Source organism: Protopterus annectens, chromosome 5.part1 (genome assembly GCF_019279795.1).
Source record: "Protopterus annectens isolate FY-2018-M chromosome 5.part1, PAN1.0, whole genome shotgun sequence".
Taxonomy (NCBI): domain Eukaryota; kingdom Metazoa; phylum Chordata; order Ceratodontiformes; family Protopteridae; genus Protopterus; species Protopterus annectens.
The window spans coordinates 68,886,902-68,900,990 of NC_056736.1; positions in this window are offsets into that span (position 1 = coordinate 68,886,902).

Here is a 14,089-nt window from a genome sequence, read left to right on the forward strand (position 1 = left end):
GAAAAGGTGTGTCATCCAGGGAAGTATAGGTCAGTGTTCCCCTCTACTCCACACACAGAAAACCCATTATAGAGTACAATGCCCCATGTGGTATGTACCTCACAAGACATCTACAGTAACTGAAAAGGACACAGACATACCTCACAAAGGGTAATACTGGCCTCAAACAGATGCCCTATGCAGACTGTCGCACAAAACTACAGCTAGACTAAGTCACATACCGTCCACCCAGAGGTAACCTCTGCCTAACATGCAAAGCTATGTGAAACCCAGAGCTGTTGAACATGCTCCACATAATCAGATCACAATCCCTACGAGCTACACGCTCTAGGGACATAAAGCTTGTCACCTCAATAAACAGCACATGCTGGACGGATAGATCCCTATCTCAGATACATCCCATATCCTGGCACAAACCACCTATCAATAGCAAACAAAGCTCCTAATTAGCAGTCGCCATATATAAACCTGATGATTGTGTGTGAGATAAAAAATACACCCCGGGAATCACCTCTGTGGCTCTGCTTGACAGGGCTACGTGAAATGAAATTAACCATGTGTGAAAGGCCAGAGTAGCGTATGGCTAGACATCTATAGGTCCTAGGGCCAATAGCCTATAACCTACCTACGAAGTGATACACACCCACATGTAACTGTTGAAATAATTGCTTTGTGAGGTTGACTGAGTGTGATGGTGAATGTGTTGGTGAATGTGTCCGAGTTCTGTATATGTGTGATAGCTAAGTGGGAAACTGTTTCTGTCATGGTATGTAGTGTCCTAGCTGTGATCCCAGCAAAAGATGTGTATGCTATTGCTAGGCACAAAAAGCAGTATGCCAGATGGTCTGACATAGTGTGTTGGTGTCGACTGGGGTGTCCCATTGTAGGCTACAGCAGTACATGTATGCTTATTTATTGAGTGTTACTGCTGGTGAATCCAACCGCTGAATGAACTGTAGTACTACCTGAAGCTGTATGCCTAAACAGCACAGTAAGGTGTATGTACACATGTCCAGGAACCACTGTTTTGTTTGTCCCCCGTAGTCCTCCAGATGACATACCTCAGGCATAAGGTCTTGTAACTACTGACACACAGTACTGTATGGTACACAGGTAAAGGTCATGTGTGTTGCCATACCTCTGTGTCTGGTATGTATGTCTGATGTGTGTGTGTGTACGCCTGCACCATGGCCTCGGTCATATGTGTGTTACAGGATATAGGTGTGTATCTAGCAACATGTTAAGTGTAGTACAGCAGTATGCATTGACGAATGAGCACATATGTTAGGCAGGGGTTTGCCATCAATGATTAGTGTGGTATGCTGGTAATACTGTGACTGGACCCTACAATTATTGCAATGGATTACATGTTAAGTTATGCATTAGCATGATATATACCCCCTGTGGCTAGGTGGTGCATTGTGTCGCATACAGTATGCCATATACTGTTGTATAGTCTTACATACTGGTTTATCTTTGTTGCTGTGCAGAACATCGTTTGATATATGGGTGTGCCAGGCACTGTCAGGCAGTTGTGGGTTGAGCACTGATATGTGGTATTGAAAGTGTGTATCCTTTGACATCCAATAGGTTGCTATATATGGCAGTTAAATGATAGCCGCACTTTAGAATATTAAGTGTGCCACTTGACTTGCTCACACATATTGTTTCTTTGTCTTCCAGGGTTATGGCCCACCATCATAATCCCTTATACAGCACAGCAGAGGATGAAGTGATAATGGGCACCATGGTTCAGCACTACACCATGCTGTTCTCAAGAACCAGCCAGGACCAGCATGAGCGGACTGCACTGTGGCAAGATCTTGTCCGTAGGGTAAATGACATAGGCATGCATAACCAGACATATGAGCAGGTATGCCATCACTGCAGTGATTTAATTAGACATGTCCGGCAGCATGTGTCTGATATTCGTAGGCAACAGCTTTCCACAGGTGGTGGGGTAGCCATGCATTCTCCCCTCACCAGAGTGGAGGAGCTGCTCCTGAGCCAGGTGGCTCCTGGCCAACAACAGCTTCAACAACAACTGGCATGCGTCATCATGGAGACCAGAGCCACCCAGCAAGTTGACATGGAGCATGCAGGTAACATGGCATAGCTGTATACTACTGTTACCTCTATTGGTAGATCATGCTTATGTGAGATGTGTACTGTGCAGTTACAAGATGTGGTGCCTAGTGTTGTGCAATAATAATATTTTGGAATATAATATGCAGGCCTGTGACTGTCAACAATCGTACTACTGTATGATTGCAAACACACAGTAGCAATGCCATAGCTGTTGCCACTGACAAACTGTCTCATACCCTTGTAGGTCCCTCTGGTGTGACAGCAAGGCAGCAGACCCATGCTGGTGAGTGTGTTCTACATTTATTATTGCTAAATAAATGTGCATGTCATAGGTGAGGTGTAGGCCATGTACATGTCACACACCAGTGCATAATGCATGCTGTGCATGTTTGTTGTGAGACTATGCACATCTCAGTAACGTGAGTAGCTGACTTAAACACATGCAATACACAGAGCATCCCACACAATTGTGGCAACACTGTAGTGGACGTGGGATAGGCACAGTCGATACACATGCACACAACACACACAACTGTGTCATACGCAGTACATGTTAACATGCTACACATGGTGTATTCATACACACACTGTAAGGTCACACGTCAGTATCCCAAATGTCATCCACACAGCACACATAACATACCTGAGGGGTAGAGTCCTCTCATGTGGCTGTGCGACACTCTTCAACACATAACACATTCATGTTAGGTAATGCCCCCTACTGTGCACCTTACGAACCCATGTAACAACTGTCTGTGAAATGGTGAATGTAGCCATGGTACTGCAGTTCAGGTACAGCATGCTATGTGCTGGTCTGGCACACATTAGTAGTCTTGAGTGACCACATGATGCTGCATGATGATGTCACATGGTACTACACCACATCCAGTTACAGTGGCCACAGTACTACACATATCATTAATTGATATGCACCTCAATGTTGTGTGTGTGCAAACATATGCACCGATACACAATCGGCATAGCAATCACCATCTGTACAAAGTGACACACATGTCTTGTAATACTATTGAGTGTATAGGTCACATGACACACATTGTGTATGTGTGAGATTTAATGTTGCAGTTGTGTGGTAGCAAGCCATGTCATGCTTGGCACTAGCATGTCCACAATATGTTCTACACTCACCATAACCACTGTGCAATGTCTATGTTGAGCAATGGTATTCCATCAGGTATACATGCACCACTCACCCTGTGTGTATACATAGCATGGATGTGCTAAACCTGTGTCCACAATTGTCTGCTAAAGACACAGATGGTCTAATCAGAAATGGATATCTATGTGACACACTGATACACATCCAGCCATGGTATGTATACCTGTGAGTGATGGTGCACAGGACATTGCAGAGACATTAATACTTGCACAGCAATGTTGTGTCCATGTACACATTGCGTTCCAGTGTGAGGCCAATCACTGAACAAAGCACACATGCATCAAAGCCATGTATACTGTTATTAGCAAGGGATGTCTACACTCACACTGCATGCTGTTGAGCAACACACATCCTGCATGCTGTCACATTTGATATAAATGTTTGGCTTGTGATACTGTACCCCACCATCACACGCTATTGAGTTTGTTCTGGATTGCTGGTGGTGTGTGTGTGTGTGTGTCTGTTGTAGTGAGGAGTGTATATGTGTTCATGTGTGCATGTGTTCATGTATGCATGTGTTCATGTGTTCATGTGTTCATGTGTGCATGTGTACATGTGTGCATGTGTGCATGTGTTCATGTGTTCATGTGTGCATGTGTGCATGTGTTCATGTGTTCATGTGTGCATGTGTTCATGTGTTCATGTGTGCATGTGTTCATGTGTTCATGTGTGCATGTGTTCATGTGTGCATGTGTGCAGACATCATGTACAGGTCGTAAAGTATGTTTCCTGTCTCCATCTCACAGGTGCTGATTTTGGGCTGGTTCACTGCAGCAGGGAAACTGATGTCACTGAGCATGATAGTGATGATGATGATAGGTGTGTTGAGGCACAGGCATGTTTGCCAGGGTCTGTCGTTGAGCCAACAATCGACAGTACACAAGTGTCCACCCCATCCATGCACACAGTCATACTGCCACTACATCCATCACCAATGCTCTTAGCTGAGGGACAGAGTACAGCTGGCATTGGCCAGGACAGTGTGGTATCTATGGCACATGCATCCCAACACAGCAGCCATACCCAGATGTCTGGAAGGGTACCACATAGGCAGATGTCCAGGGGTTCTGGGAGCACTGCTGGCCATCATGCCACTGGAAGATGTGCCACAGGTCTTACAACCTTGCACATGTTCCAGGCTGTCATGGAGGCACAGGCACATATGGAACGGTACACCAGACAGGGACTAAGGGCACAGAGGGCACATAACACTGCATTAAATGACAGTATCCATGACCTAGCAGGTGCCATCTGTGATTACACTGAGGTCATGGATAGACGTTGGGGTGAGCCATTAGATGTCCTCCGCAATGTCATGTCCATGTGTCAGGACAGTGCGGGATGGATGAGACATCGACGTGGATGAATGCCAGCAACATCAGCAGCTGGCAGTTGCCACAGATGTCCCTCAAGTCACAGCCGCTCCTGCAGTGCCAGTACCAGCCCCAGCAATGTTGGGGCTGGGCTGTCCATAGACCGTCCTAGAAGACCACGTGCATGTGGCTCTGGACAGTCCCAGCAGGGACCTGGGTCCAGTGTACATCCATCTACCTCTGGGGATAGTACCCAGTCAGGCTTAGTACCTGATAGTATCAGTAGCAAGCATGCCAGGCACAGGTACCATATCCATGGCCAAAGATGGTGATCTGTAAAGCCTGGCAGGTACAGTCTGTGGCTGTCCCACAAATACCTGTATATGGCAGCCACATGGTGGAACTGTGTGCATGCAGACACACACACACACACACACACACACACACACACACACACACACACACACACACACACACACACATAAACAACACACCTAGGGCTACCACATACATGCACACATTACATCAACATTGGCCCATAACAGTACTCTTGCTCCCCCCACACACACACACACACACACACACACACACACACACACACACACACACACACACACACACACACACACACACACACACACACACACACACACACACACACACACATGTCGATTGTATGGCTCACTGTAAGCCTCTGGCAAACCAACTACACACCCTGTGCATATGATGAGTTCTGTGCCACCTTGTGTCATCTGTGACATCAATGCAGGAACAGGCTACCATGGTGCTGATGCACAAGGTGACTTAATAGCAGTATAGCAATGTTAGCATGTTGTCAGCAGTAGAGTGTGATGATATGCCTGAAGGTGTGGCTGAGCAGGCATGATGCATGTAAGCTATGATTGTCAATGAAGTAATGTTCACACCAGTGATAGTTCCAATAGTGTATAGTCTGCCCATGTGCCACTTGGCTGATGTGTGTAGTATTGGCAGCATGTGTTAGAGAGTGGACAGAATGTGTGGGATGTGTGTGGCACAGATTTGCAGGTGTACATTTGTGAACATGGTGGAGATGCACTTTCTGCATGTACGTGCATAGTGGACACATGGGCAGGGTGCACATGCCCTGTATTACACAGTAACACTCCATAGTCTCGATTGGTGGCCAGTATGCATTGTACTACACACATTTCGGAACATGACTACACATGTGTGCATGACATGGTTAGACACTGTGCTGTGGGTGATACTGTCAATATCTGTCACTGATTTGCATTCTGGTAGTATACACAACTTCAACAGCCTGACTATAACCAATCTTTAGATGATGTCTTGACAACTGACACACAGATGTAGGACAGACAGTAACATTTGGACACTTCAGGTACTATACTAAGCCAGTAATCAGTGGTATTCACCTGAACACATTACTGAGACCACTCCTGTTTGGCATATAGCTCTCTTAGGTACAAGCAATCATAGTAGGGATATGTCTGTCCACTTGTGGTGATGCATACTGTGGCCTATAATGCAATCTCCAGATGACACACACATCCTCCACAAGGGTATCACACAGACAGATCCCTGTTGTCAAACCCATGCTGTAAAGCTATAAGCCAACCAAAGCATAGTCATCCACCTTTATGGAACATAGTATCCCTCACAGTACCACATAAGTAGTAGTTACCAACATGAAGAACATGTACCGATGTGTACATGCAACCAAGTGGTACGTCATCTCTCCTTTGATAATCACATTTCCAAAGGTATGTTTAAATCCCTCGGTGGATCACATAAGCAATAAGGGGTCTGCATGCATATCCACAAAGGTTGTTGTACACCTATAATGAATAGCCATCAGTGATAGACCCTGCTGCGTTTGAACAGGTCTGACATCTACCTCGGCCATGAACACTCATTCACACAATTCTAAAGAAATCATAATGAGTATGTGTGACACAGTTGACCTAGGCCTGGGGTCACTGCAGTGGCTGGCCTTGTCACAGGCATACAGATGTGACCTAAGGTCCAGAAAGCAGCAGCACACTCTTGAATAGATTACAGATGTGTTCTTGGAGAAAGCAGGGTTCCTACACATGCAATAATTGAAGTCACATGTACGTATATGTATTTGCCACACAGCTACCTCACATGTGCAATGCACATACTGGTGTCATACAGATATGTCATACAGTAGTAAAAGCAAAATCCACAACCCATTGACCAACAGTCCCACACACACACACACACACACTTGTCAAGTGTAGGATTTAAACCCCTACTTAACTGCTTTATGTCACTACAAGAGTACACATTAACACAATACGCTCTACACATTACTGTGGTTTCTCTTTCCACAGGTATATTTGTAGGGTGGTGACATCATCAGACCTGACAAAGATTAGTATACCACTTTTAAGGTGTTTGACTACTCTCCCAAAAGGTTGCTCCTTTCCAAAGAGTTCACACACAAACACACACACACTTGTCAAGTGCAGGATTCAAACCCCTACCTGACTGCTTTATGTCACTATAGGAGTACGCATTTACACAACGCACTGTACACACTACTGTGGGCTCTCTTTCCACAGGTATATTTGTAGGGTGGTGACATCATCAGACCTGACAAAGATTAGTATTCCACTTTTAAGGTGTTTGACTACTCTCCAAAAAGGTTGCTCCTCTTCATGGAGATCACACACAAACAGACACACACTTGTCAAGTGTAGGATTCAAACCCCCACCTAACTGCTTTATGTTATAACAGGAGTATGCATTTACACGGCATGCTATACACATTACTGTGAGTTCTTTTTTCCACAGGTATATTTGTAGAATGGTGACATCATCAGACTAGACAAAGTGGGTTACATTAGGTGACAATGGGTGGGCTACATAGAAGTAGTGTCTGAACACTTTGGTCATGTGATCATCAAAGGGGAGTCCACTATCTAACTGTGTCCTCAGGGCCTTCATGACTTTCTCTATACATACTGGTGTACCACCTATGTGGTAATTTGTTTGCACTTTGTTTTAGCAAAACGGGATGACTATGCATTCTTTGTCATTCTTGTTGGGGCATTGTTTTGACACCAGGTATCTGTGTCTGTAAGCCCCTTCTGGAGGATGTGTGTGTCAGCCATAGAGTTGATTATGGACCACAGTTAGCAGTCATCTGCAATCCTGTTCAGCCATACTCCTCCTGTGCTTGCCTGTATCTCTGAGCAGTGCCCACAGAACAGGTGGGGGTCCCAGGAGCAAGACTGTGGGATGCCATTTGTGACTGTCTTACAGTCGTACATGGCACCCACAACTCTGAACATGTGTGTTTGATCTGAGAGACACTAGGCCACACATCCTGTGACATACCTGTTGATGTTCAGGCTGGTAAGCGTGTCCATGATGACAGAGTGGGGAATGGTGGGTACAGTCCTTAGTGAGGTCAAGGTGGGCTGTGTGGACTACTTTCACCTCCATTTATGTCCTTGGTGACTGTTTGAAGTAAGTCAACTATATTTAGGAGGCAGGATCTGCCTTTAACAATGTGAGCTTGTGTAGAGTCCAGTGTCTGGAGGTCCCCATTTTCTCTGTTTATGGGTTCCATGACAATTTGATCAATAGCTTTGTAGACCAGGCTGAGTAGGCGTATAGGGCAATGGTTTCCAGGTTCTGTTGTGGCACCCCCTTTGTGAAGCTGGATGACTGTTAGTGTATGCCATTCTTTGTGTACAAACCCTGTGGTACAATTGAGTCTGGGCAGTGAATGTAAGTGAGGGTGTAGTTCCTTTTGGGCCTAGTGTAAGACGCAGCCTGGGACATCATCCATTCCCATTGATGCTGTGTTCTTGGCTTTGGAGAGGGCTGTCCTTACCTGAATGTCCATGATGTCTGGGGCTCTGCATCCTTCTGTGATGGATACAGGCCCTTTTGGGGGTGATGGGGGAAGGTTTACACTGAACTTGTCCCCCAGGATGTGGCCAATGAAAGTTGGTTCAGTGTATTCCTTGCCATTTGTCAGTAGCTGACAGCATATTTGGAAGTTGACACCTACATGTCTGGTAAAGCTACAGCAGGCTTCATGGTTGTTATTCTTACAGTTCTTGGCAATTGTCTTTTGACAGTGTCCTTGAATTATTCCATGAGCGATCATTGCTACTTCCTAATAATGATCAGTGATGCCTTTCCTTTAGTGAAGTTGGCTTTATCGGGTGTTAGTTTCCTCCTTCTGTTGTCTAGCTTATTTATGGCCAATGACCACCAGATTGTTTTCTTATTTTTGGAGGAGTGCATCTTGGTTTTATTTGTGATGTCTTGACCCATGCATCCCTGTAGATGCTCATAGGATGCACTTGTAACTGATTTGGCAGATTGTATACCATTCTCCTATAGCAAGAGGTCTTTGGAACCTTCCACTTTTGTCTTGGGATGTGTGCAGTTTGCTTTTGAAAATGTCTTCACGGTGGTTTCATTGGCTGGGTGGGGGTGCGTGATGTGGATGTCCAGTTTGATTACTTTATGATCTTATATTACCAGCAAGGGTTTTATCTCTGTTGTGGAACACTGGTACCCCATGTTGGTGATGATCATGTCCAGTATGGTGTCACCTCTAGTGGCCATGGTGAGCAGCTGTTCCAGGGTGTTAGAGCTTTTAAACTCTAGGAAACATTGGGCAATGGACGTTGTACACAAGTGATTCTCCCACTCAATGTTTGGGTAGTTGTAATCACCACATATAATGTTGTTTGATAGGACCTTGATATATTTCATTGTTCTCAGGAATACTGTGTGAGATTCCTGTGACAAGGTAGGTGATCTGTAGAAGGCTACAATCTGATGAGCAGCTTTGCACAATCTTAGTTGCACTTGCATGGTCTCCAAGGCCTCATGCTGTGCCACTAACCTAGAGGTGGGGGTATCCATAGGGTACATGTGTACACACCTTTCTTTTGTATTTCACTCGTGGTTTTGGATCCAACAGTCAAGGGGATTTTGAGTGTTTTACATGGAGAATGTCCAACAGCTCTGCATTTGACATAGCTTTGTATGTTAGGCAGTGAACATATCTGAGTAGGCGATATGCAAGGGAGTACTGATGGAGCATTTTGTGATAGTCTGTGTATGGCATGTATTTCAGGCCACTAATGCTCTTTGTGAGGTATTGCTGCAGGCTTTCCAGTTGTTGTAGTTGGCTTGTGAGGTACATAGCAAAAGCGGCATTGTACTCTTTTATAGTTCTAGTGAGTGATGAGTAGTGGGGAACAATGTCCTCTTCTATTCTGCATGAGACACATTTTGTGATGGGGTGTGCCACATAGCAGGGTTTCCTGACTACTGTGGGGATGTGATTATCACAGTTGTGTCCAGTGTCCATCTGTGAACCAAGGTCTCTTGTCACACTTTCAGTGTTAAGTATACCACCGCCTATGTTGTCGTTCTTGGCTACAGAGCCTTTTACAAAGGGGATGACAATGCACCTTTTGACATTGAGCTAGAGCCCATGGCTTTGACAACAGCCATCTGTCTCAGTGAGGCCCTTTTGTAGGATGTCCACATCTTTAGAGTTTACAATTATGGCTCCTAGTTTGCAGTCCTCTGGAAACTTCAGTAGCCACAGACCTTCCATGTTGAAGTTTACTTCAGGGAAGTAGATACTAAACAGGACAAGACACAGGACTGGACCTTGTGGCACTGCACTCATCACTGGTCCAAAGTCACACTTGGAGTCTGCTACTTTCACAGTCTGTGTTCTGTCAGTAGGCCTGTTGGCAGCACATCTTGTGACATAGCAATTTATACCTAGTTTAGTGGGTTTATCTATATTTCCAGAGTGTGCGGTGGTGTTGTAAGCCATGGCAGGATGAACATAGGCTGTGTGAATCACCTTACTCTTGTCGACAGTTCTGTTGACTGCTTCAATCTCATCTATCAGGTTTAGGTGACATGATCTGCATTTTACAATCCCTACATGGTTGTGGTCCAGGGTTTGGGGATTACAAATCTAATTTTTATATGTTGTATGATGATAAATTCCATGGCCTTGAAGAGTGTGCTTGTCAGGCTAATGGGGTGATTGTTCCTGGGGTCCATGGTGTCTCCACCCTTGTGTAGTGGGATGACCATCTCTATGCACCACCATTCAACAGGCACAAAGCATGAGGTGAGGCTATGACTGCACATGGTACGTCAGTGAAGTGCCTGTTCGTTCTGTGGTTTGTGTGGAATACAGCCTGTGAAGTTATCTGGTCCCATGGCTGCTGTGATACTGGCTTTGGAGAGTGTTTTTCACCTGTGCAGCCATGATGACAGCAACTTTGCAGTCTTCCATTATAGAGATGTGCTCTTTCATGGGCCATTGAGCTGTAACTCAGAACAGATCTGACTGTAGCCATGAAATGAACCTGTCTGTTGGGCCGAGATCTCCTGAGTAGACAGTATGCAACAGGGTACAGATAGGGTTACACTCAGTCTTGTTGCATGGGGCTACTGTTTGAGGCCAGAAATCCTCTTGTTAGGGTACTTCAGTGGTCTTTCTGGCTGCTGAACGTGCCTAGTCAGATTCATTGCAAGTGTGTTGTGGTACTCTCTGACAGGTCTGATGACTGATGAGTACTGGAAACCTCCTTTGACCTACATGCACAGACCTTGGCGGTTTGTGTGAACACATAGCATGATTTTCTGACAACTTTGTGAATGTGTTTCTGGTAGTAGAGATGTCTATCCACATTTGTCCATAGATCCCTTATTATCACCTTTGTATTTGGCATAAGTGTGTGAGCCTGCCCAGTATGACCTTTCAGTATGTTGTTGCCTGACATTTGCTTCATTTTTTAAGTGTGTGAGCATGCCCAGTATGAACTTTTTGTGTGATGCTGAATGAAATACACTCCATTTGTTGGAGTGTGTGAGCACGCCCAGTATAGACATTTATACTATATGTGTATGGAAAATCTAGTTGTATTTTTACAGCAGGCCTCACCTTTGTGTCATAGATCAACAGGGATCATGCTGTGCCTGCAGGGCTTCCATGAGACACTTTGCATAGACTTATCAACATTTCTACATACAGGGGGGAAGCTATTCTTTGTACATTTCTACCCAGGGGCACACTTGATTGTTACTGTGGGTGTACGTATGATGAGGGGTTCACCTGACACTTACACACATTTGCTATGCCTGCACTGCTATGTACGGTACACCATTTCAGTCTGTACTGTTGTCTATCGTACTGGCTTGAGGCATACTACTGTACTACACTTCTTAGCGTCCAATGCAACATATATTAGATTGCAACTTCATAGCCTACACAGCCCACATCACACCACCTGGCCTGATGTTCTCTGTCTGCATAGGCCTGTGGGGGAGGTTACCCATATGCGTCTTTAGGGGCATGTTACAGCATTTCTTTGTGTTTGCATTACTGTACAATTGTCCTGCTGTGTCTGTGCTACTGAAATGCTATCATGGCTTAGTGGTTCGGTGCTGTGACTATAGTGCACTGTATCATGGGTTCGAGCCCTGTCACTACTTTTTATTTTCATGCTAGGCAGACCAGACTGCTTAAGGGACAGTAAAGCTAATATGAGCACATTTACCTGTCTTTGCTCAACTTTGCACGACTTTGTCCGACCTTGCCCAACATTGCTCAACGTTGCCCAACATTGTGCTATTTGGCACAGGCAATTTTGTTTACATATTTTAAATATTGGTAAATGCTGCTTAGCACTGCTTTATATTGCTTAAAACATGCCAATCATGCCTCCGGTGGTGCTGCAGGGCTGCCTATGTTGGATGCACATACTACACTCCCTATACATGTTTGAAAACAGGTAGTGTCAAGTTAGGCATCCCTTTTATTTTATGTGCGAGTCAGAGAGAGGTATAGTTTCCAGGGTTCCTACTGAGCCAGTGTATGTGCTATGTGTTGCCTCTTTGCCAAGGCCAAGGCATACTGGGCACACCTCCTTCTGCCTACTGGGGCAGGCTCAGGTTGTTCCTCCTCCGAGTCACGCTGTGCCTGTGCAGGCCTTGCCAATGGTGGGGGGCTGTTAGGCCCTGCCCCATGCTGTTCCTGCTGCAGCTGTTTTTGCAGGATCATATTGTGTAGCATGGCACATACCATGACAATTTGGGTACATGTAGTTGGTGAGTACTGCAAGGCTCCACCAGATGTGTCCAGGCACCGGAACTGTGACTTGAGCATCCCAAACACATGCTCAATTACATTTTGTGTTTGTGCGTGTGCCTCATTATGGAGTTCTTGTTCAGGTGTGTGTGCATTTCTGATCTGTGTCATCAGCCACGGCTCCAGTGCGTATCCAGCATCGCATCCCCCACTAGGTGACCATGAGGGATATCCCCATTGGCAAATGTCTGGTACAGCTGTGTCAGATGCTAGATATGGGAGTCATGGTAGCCTCCAGGGCAGACACATTCAGTATTATGCCATGGGCATCGCACATGACCTGGCAGTTGATGGAGTGGAAGCCCTTGCGGTTGATGTAGGCCCTACCCAACTCACCGGCTGGTGCTTTGATGTGTATGTGCGTGCAGTCAATTGCACCCACTACCTCAGGATATTCTGCTATTTGCTGGAAGAGATGCATATTGCTGGCCAATACCTCACGGGAATTGGGGAAATATACATGATCACCGACATGTGCTGAAATGGCATATTCAGGAACTGGTGCAGTACCCTAGATGCTGATGCCTGTAAAATCCCCATCATATCACCAGTTGGTCTCTGGAAGGTACCTGTTGCTATTATTGTTAGGCCAACACATACCTTGGTTTCCACTGGGATGGGTTCCCCTCTGTTGGTTGTGTGTGTGAGGCATGGCCTGCACAGCTCAACAATTTGCTGCAGGAGCTCTCTGTCCACTCTATAACGCTCCACTATTTCCAGCTCATGTGGCCCCTGGTAGGTTACCCTGGGTCTGTACACTCTTCTCCGTCTCCTCACTGTGGGTTGTTCAGCAACATTCGCAATGGCACCACCCTCAGCATCTTGCACATGTTGCCTTATAATAGCAATGGCAGCCCCTAACATTTTTTGTCCCAGTTAAGCTTTTTAAGTTTTCACTTCTCTTTGTATACTGCAGTGTTGCAGTGTTTCTGCGTAGAACATGGGGGAATGTTGTTTGCAGAGTTTTAAGTGCTGGGCTGGGCTGGGCTGGACTGGGCTAGTGTACTGCCTGTGTAATTGGCTGATTCTGATTGATTTCACCTGGCAGCTCTGCTAGTTCTCCTTGGTTAACTTCCTACTACTACTTTTCCTTCCTTTTCCCTTTCTGTTTCCACGGGGGGCAGTGCCACGCAAACAAGCGCAAACATGCTCACACAAGCGCACACATGTGCACACAGCCTTACACAGGATTACACGGGTCCACACACGCGCACACAGGCTTAGATGGTCTTACACAGGCTTACATGGGTGCACACAGGCTTACACGGGTTTATAGGCATGCACATGCGTGCACATAGTGTAAGCATCTTTGCAAGAAACTTTGGTGGT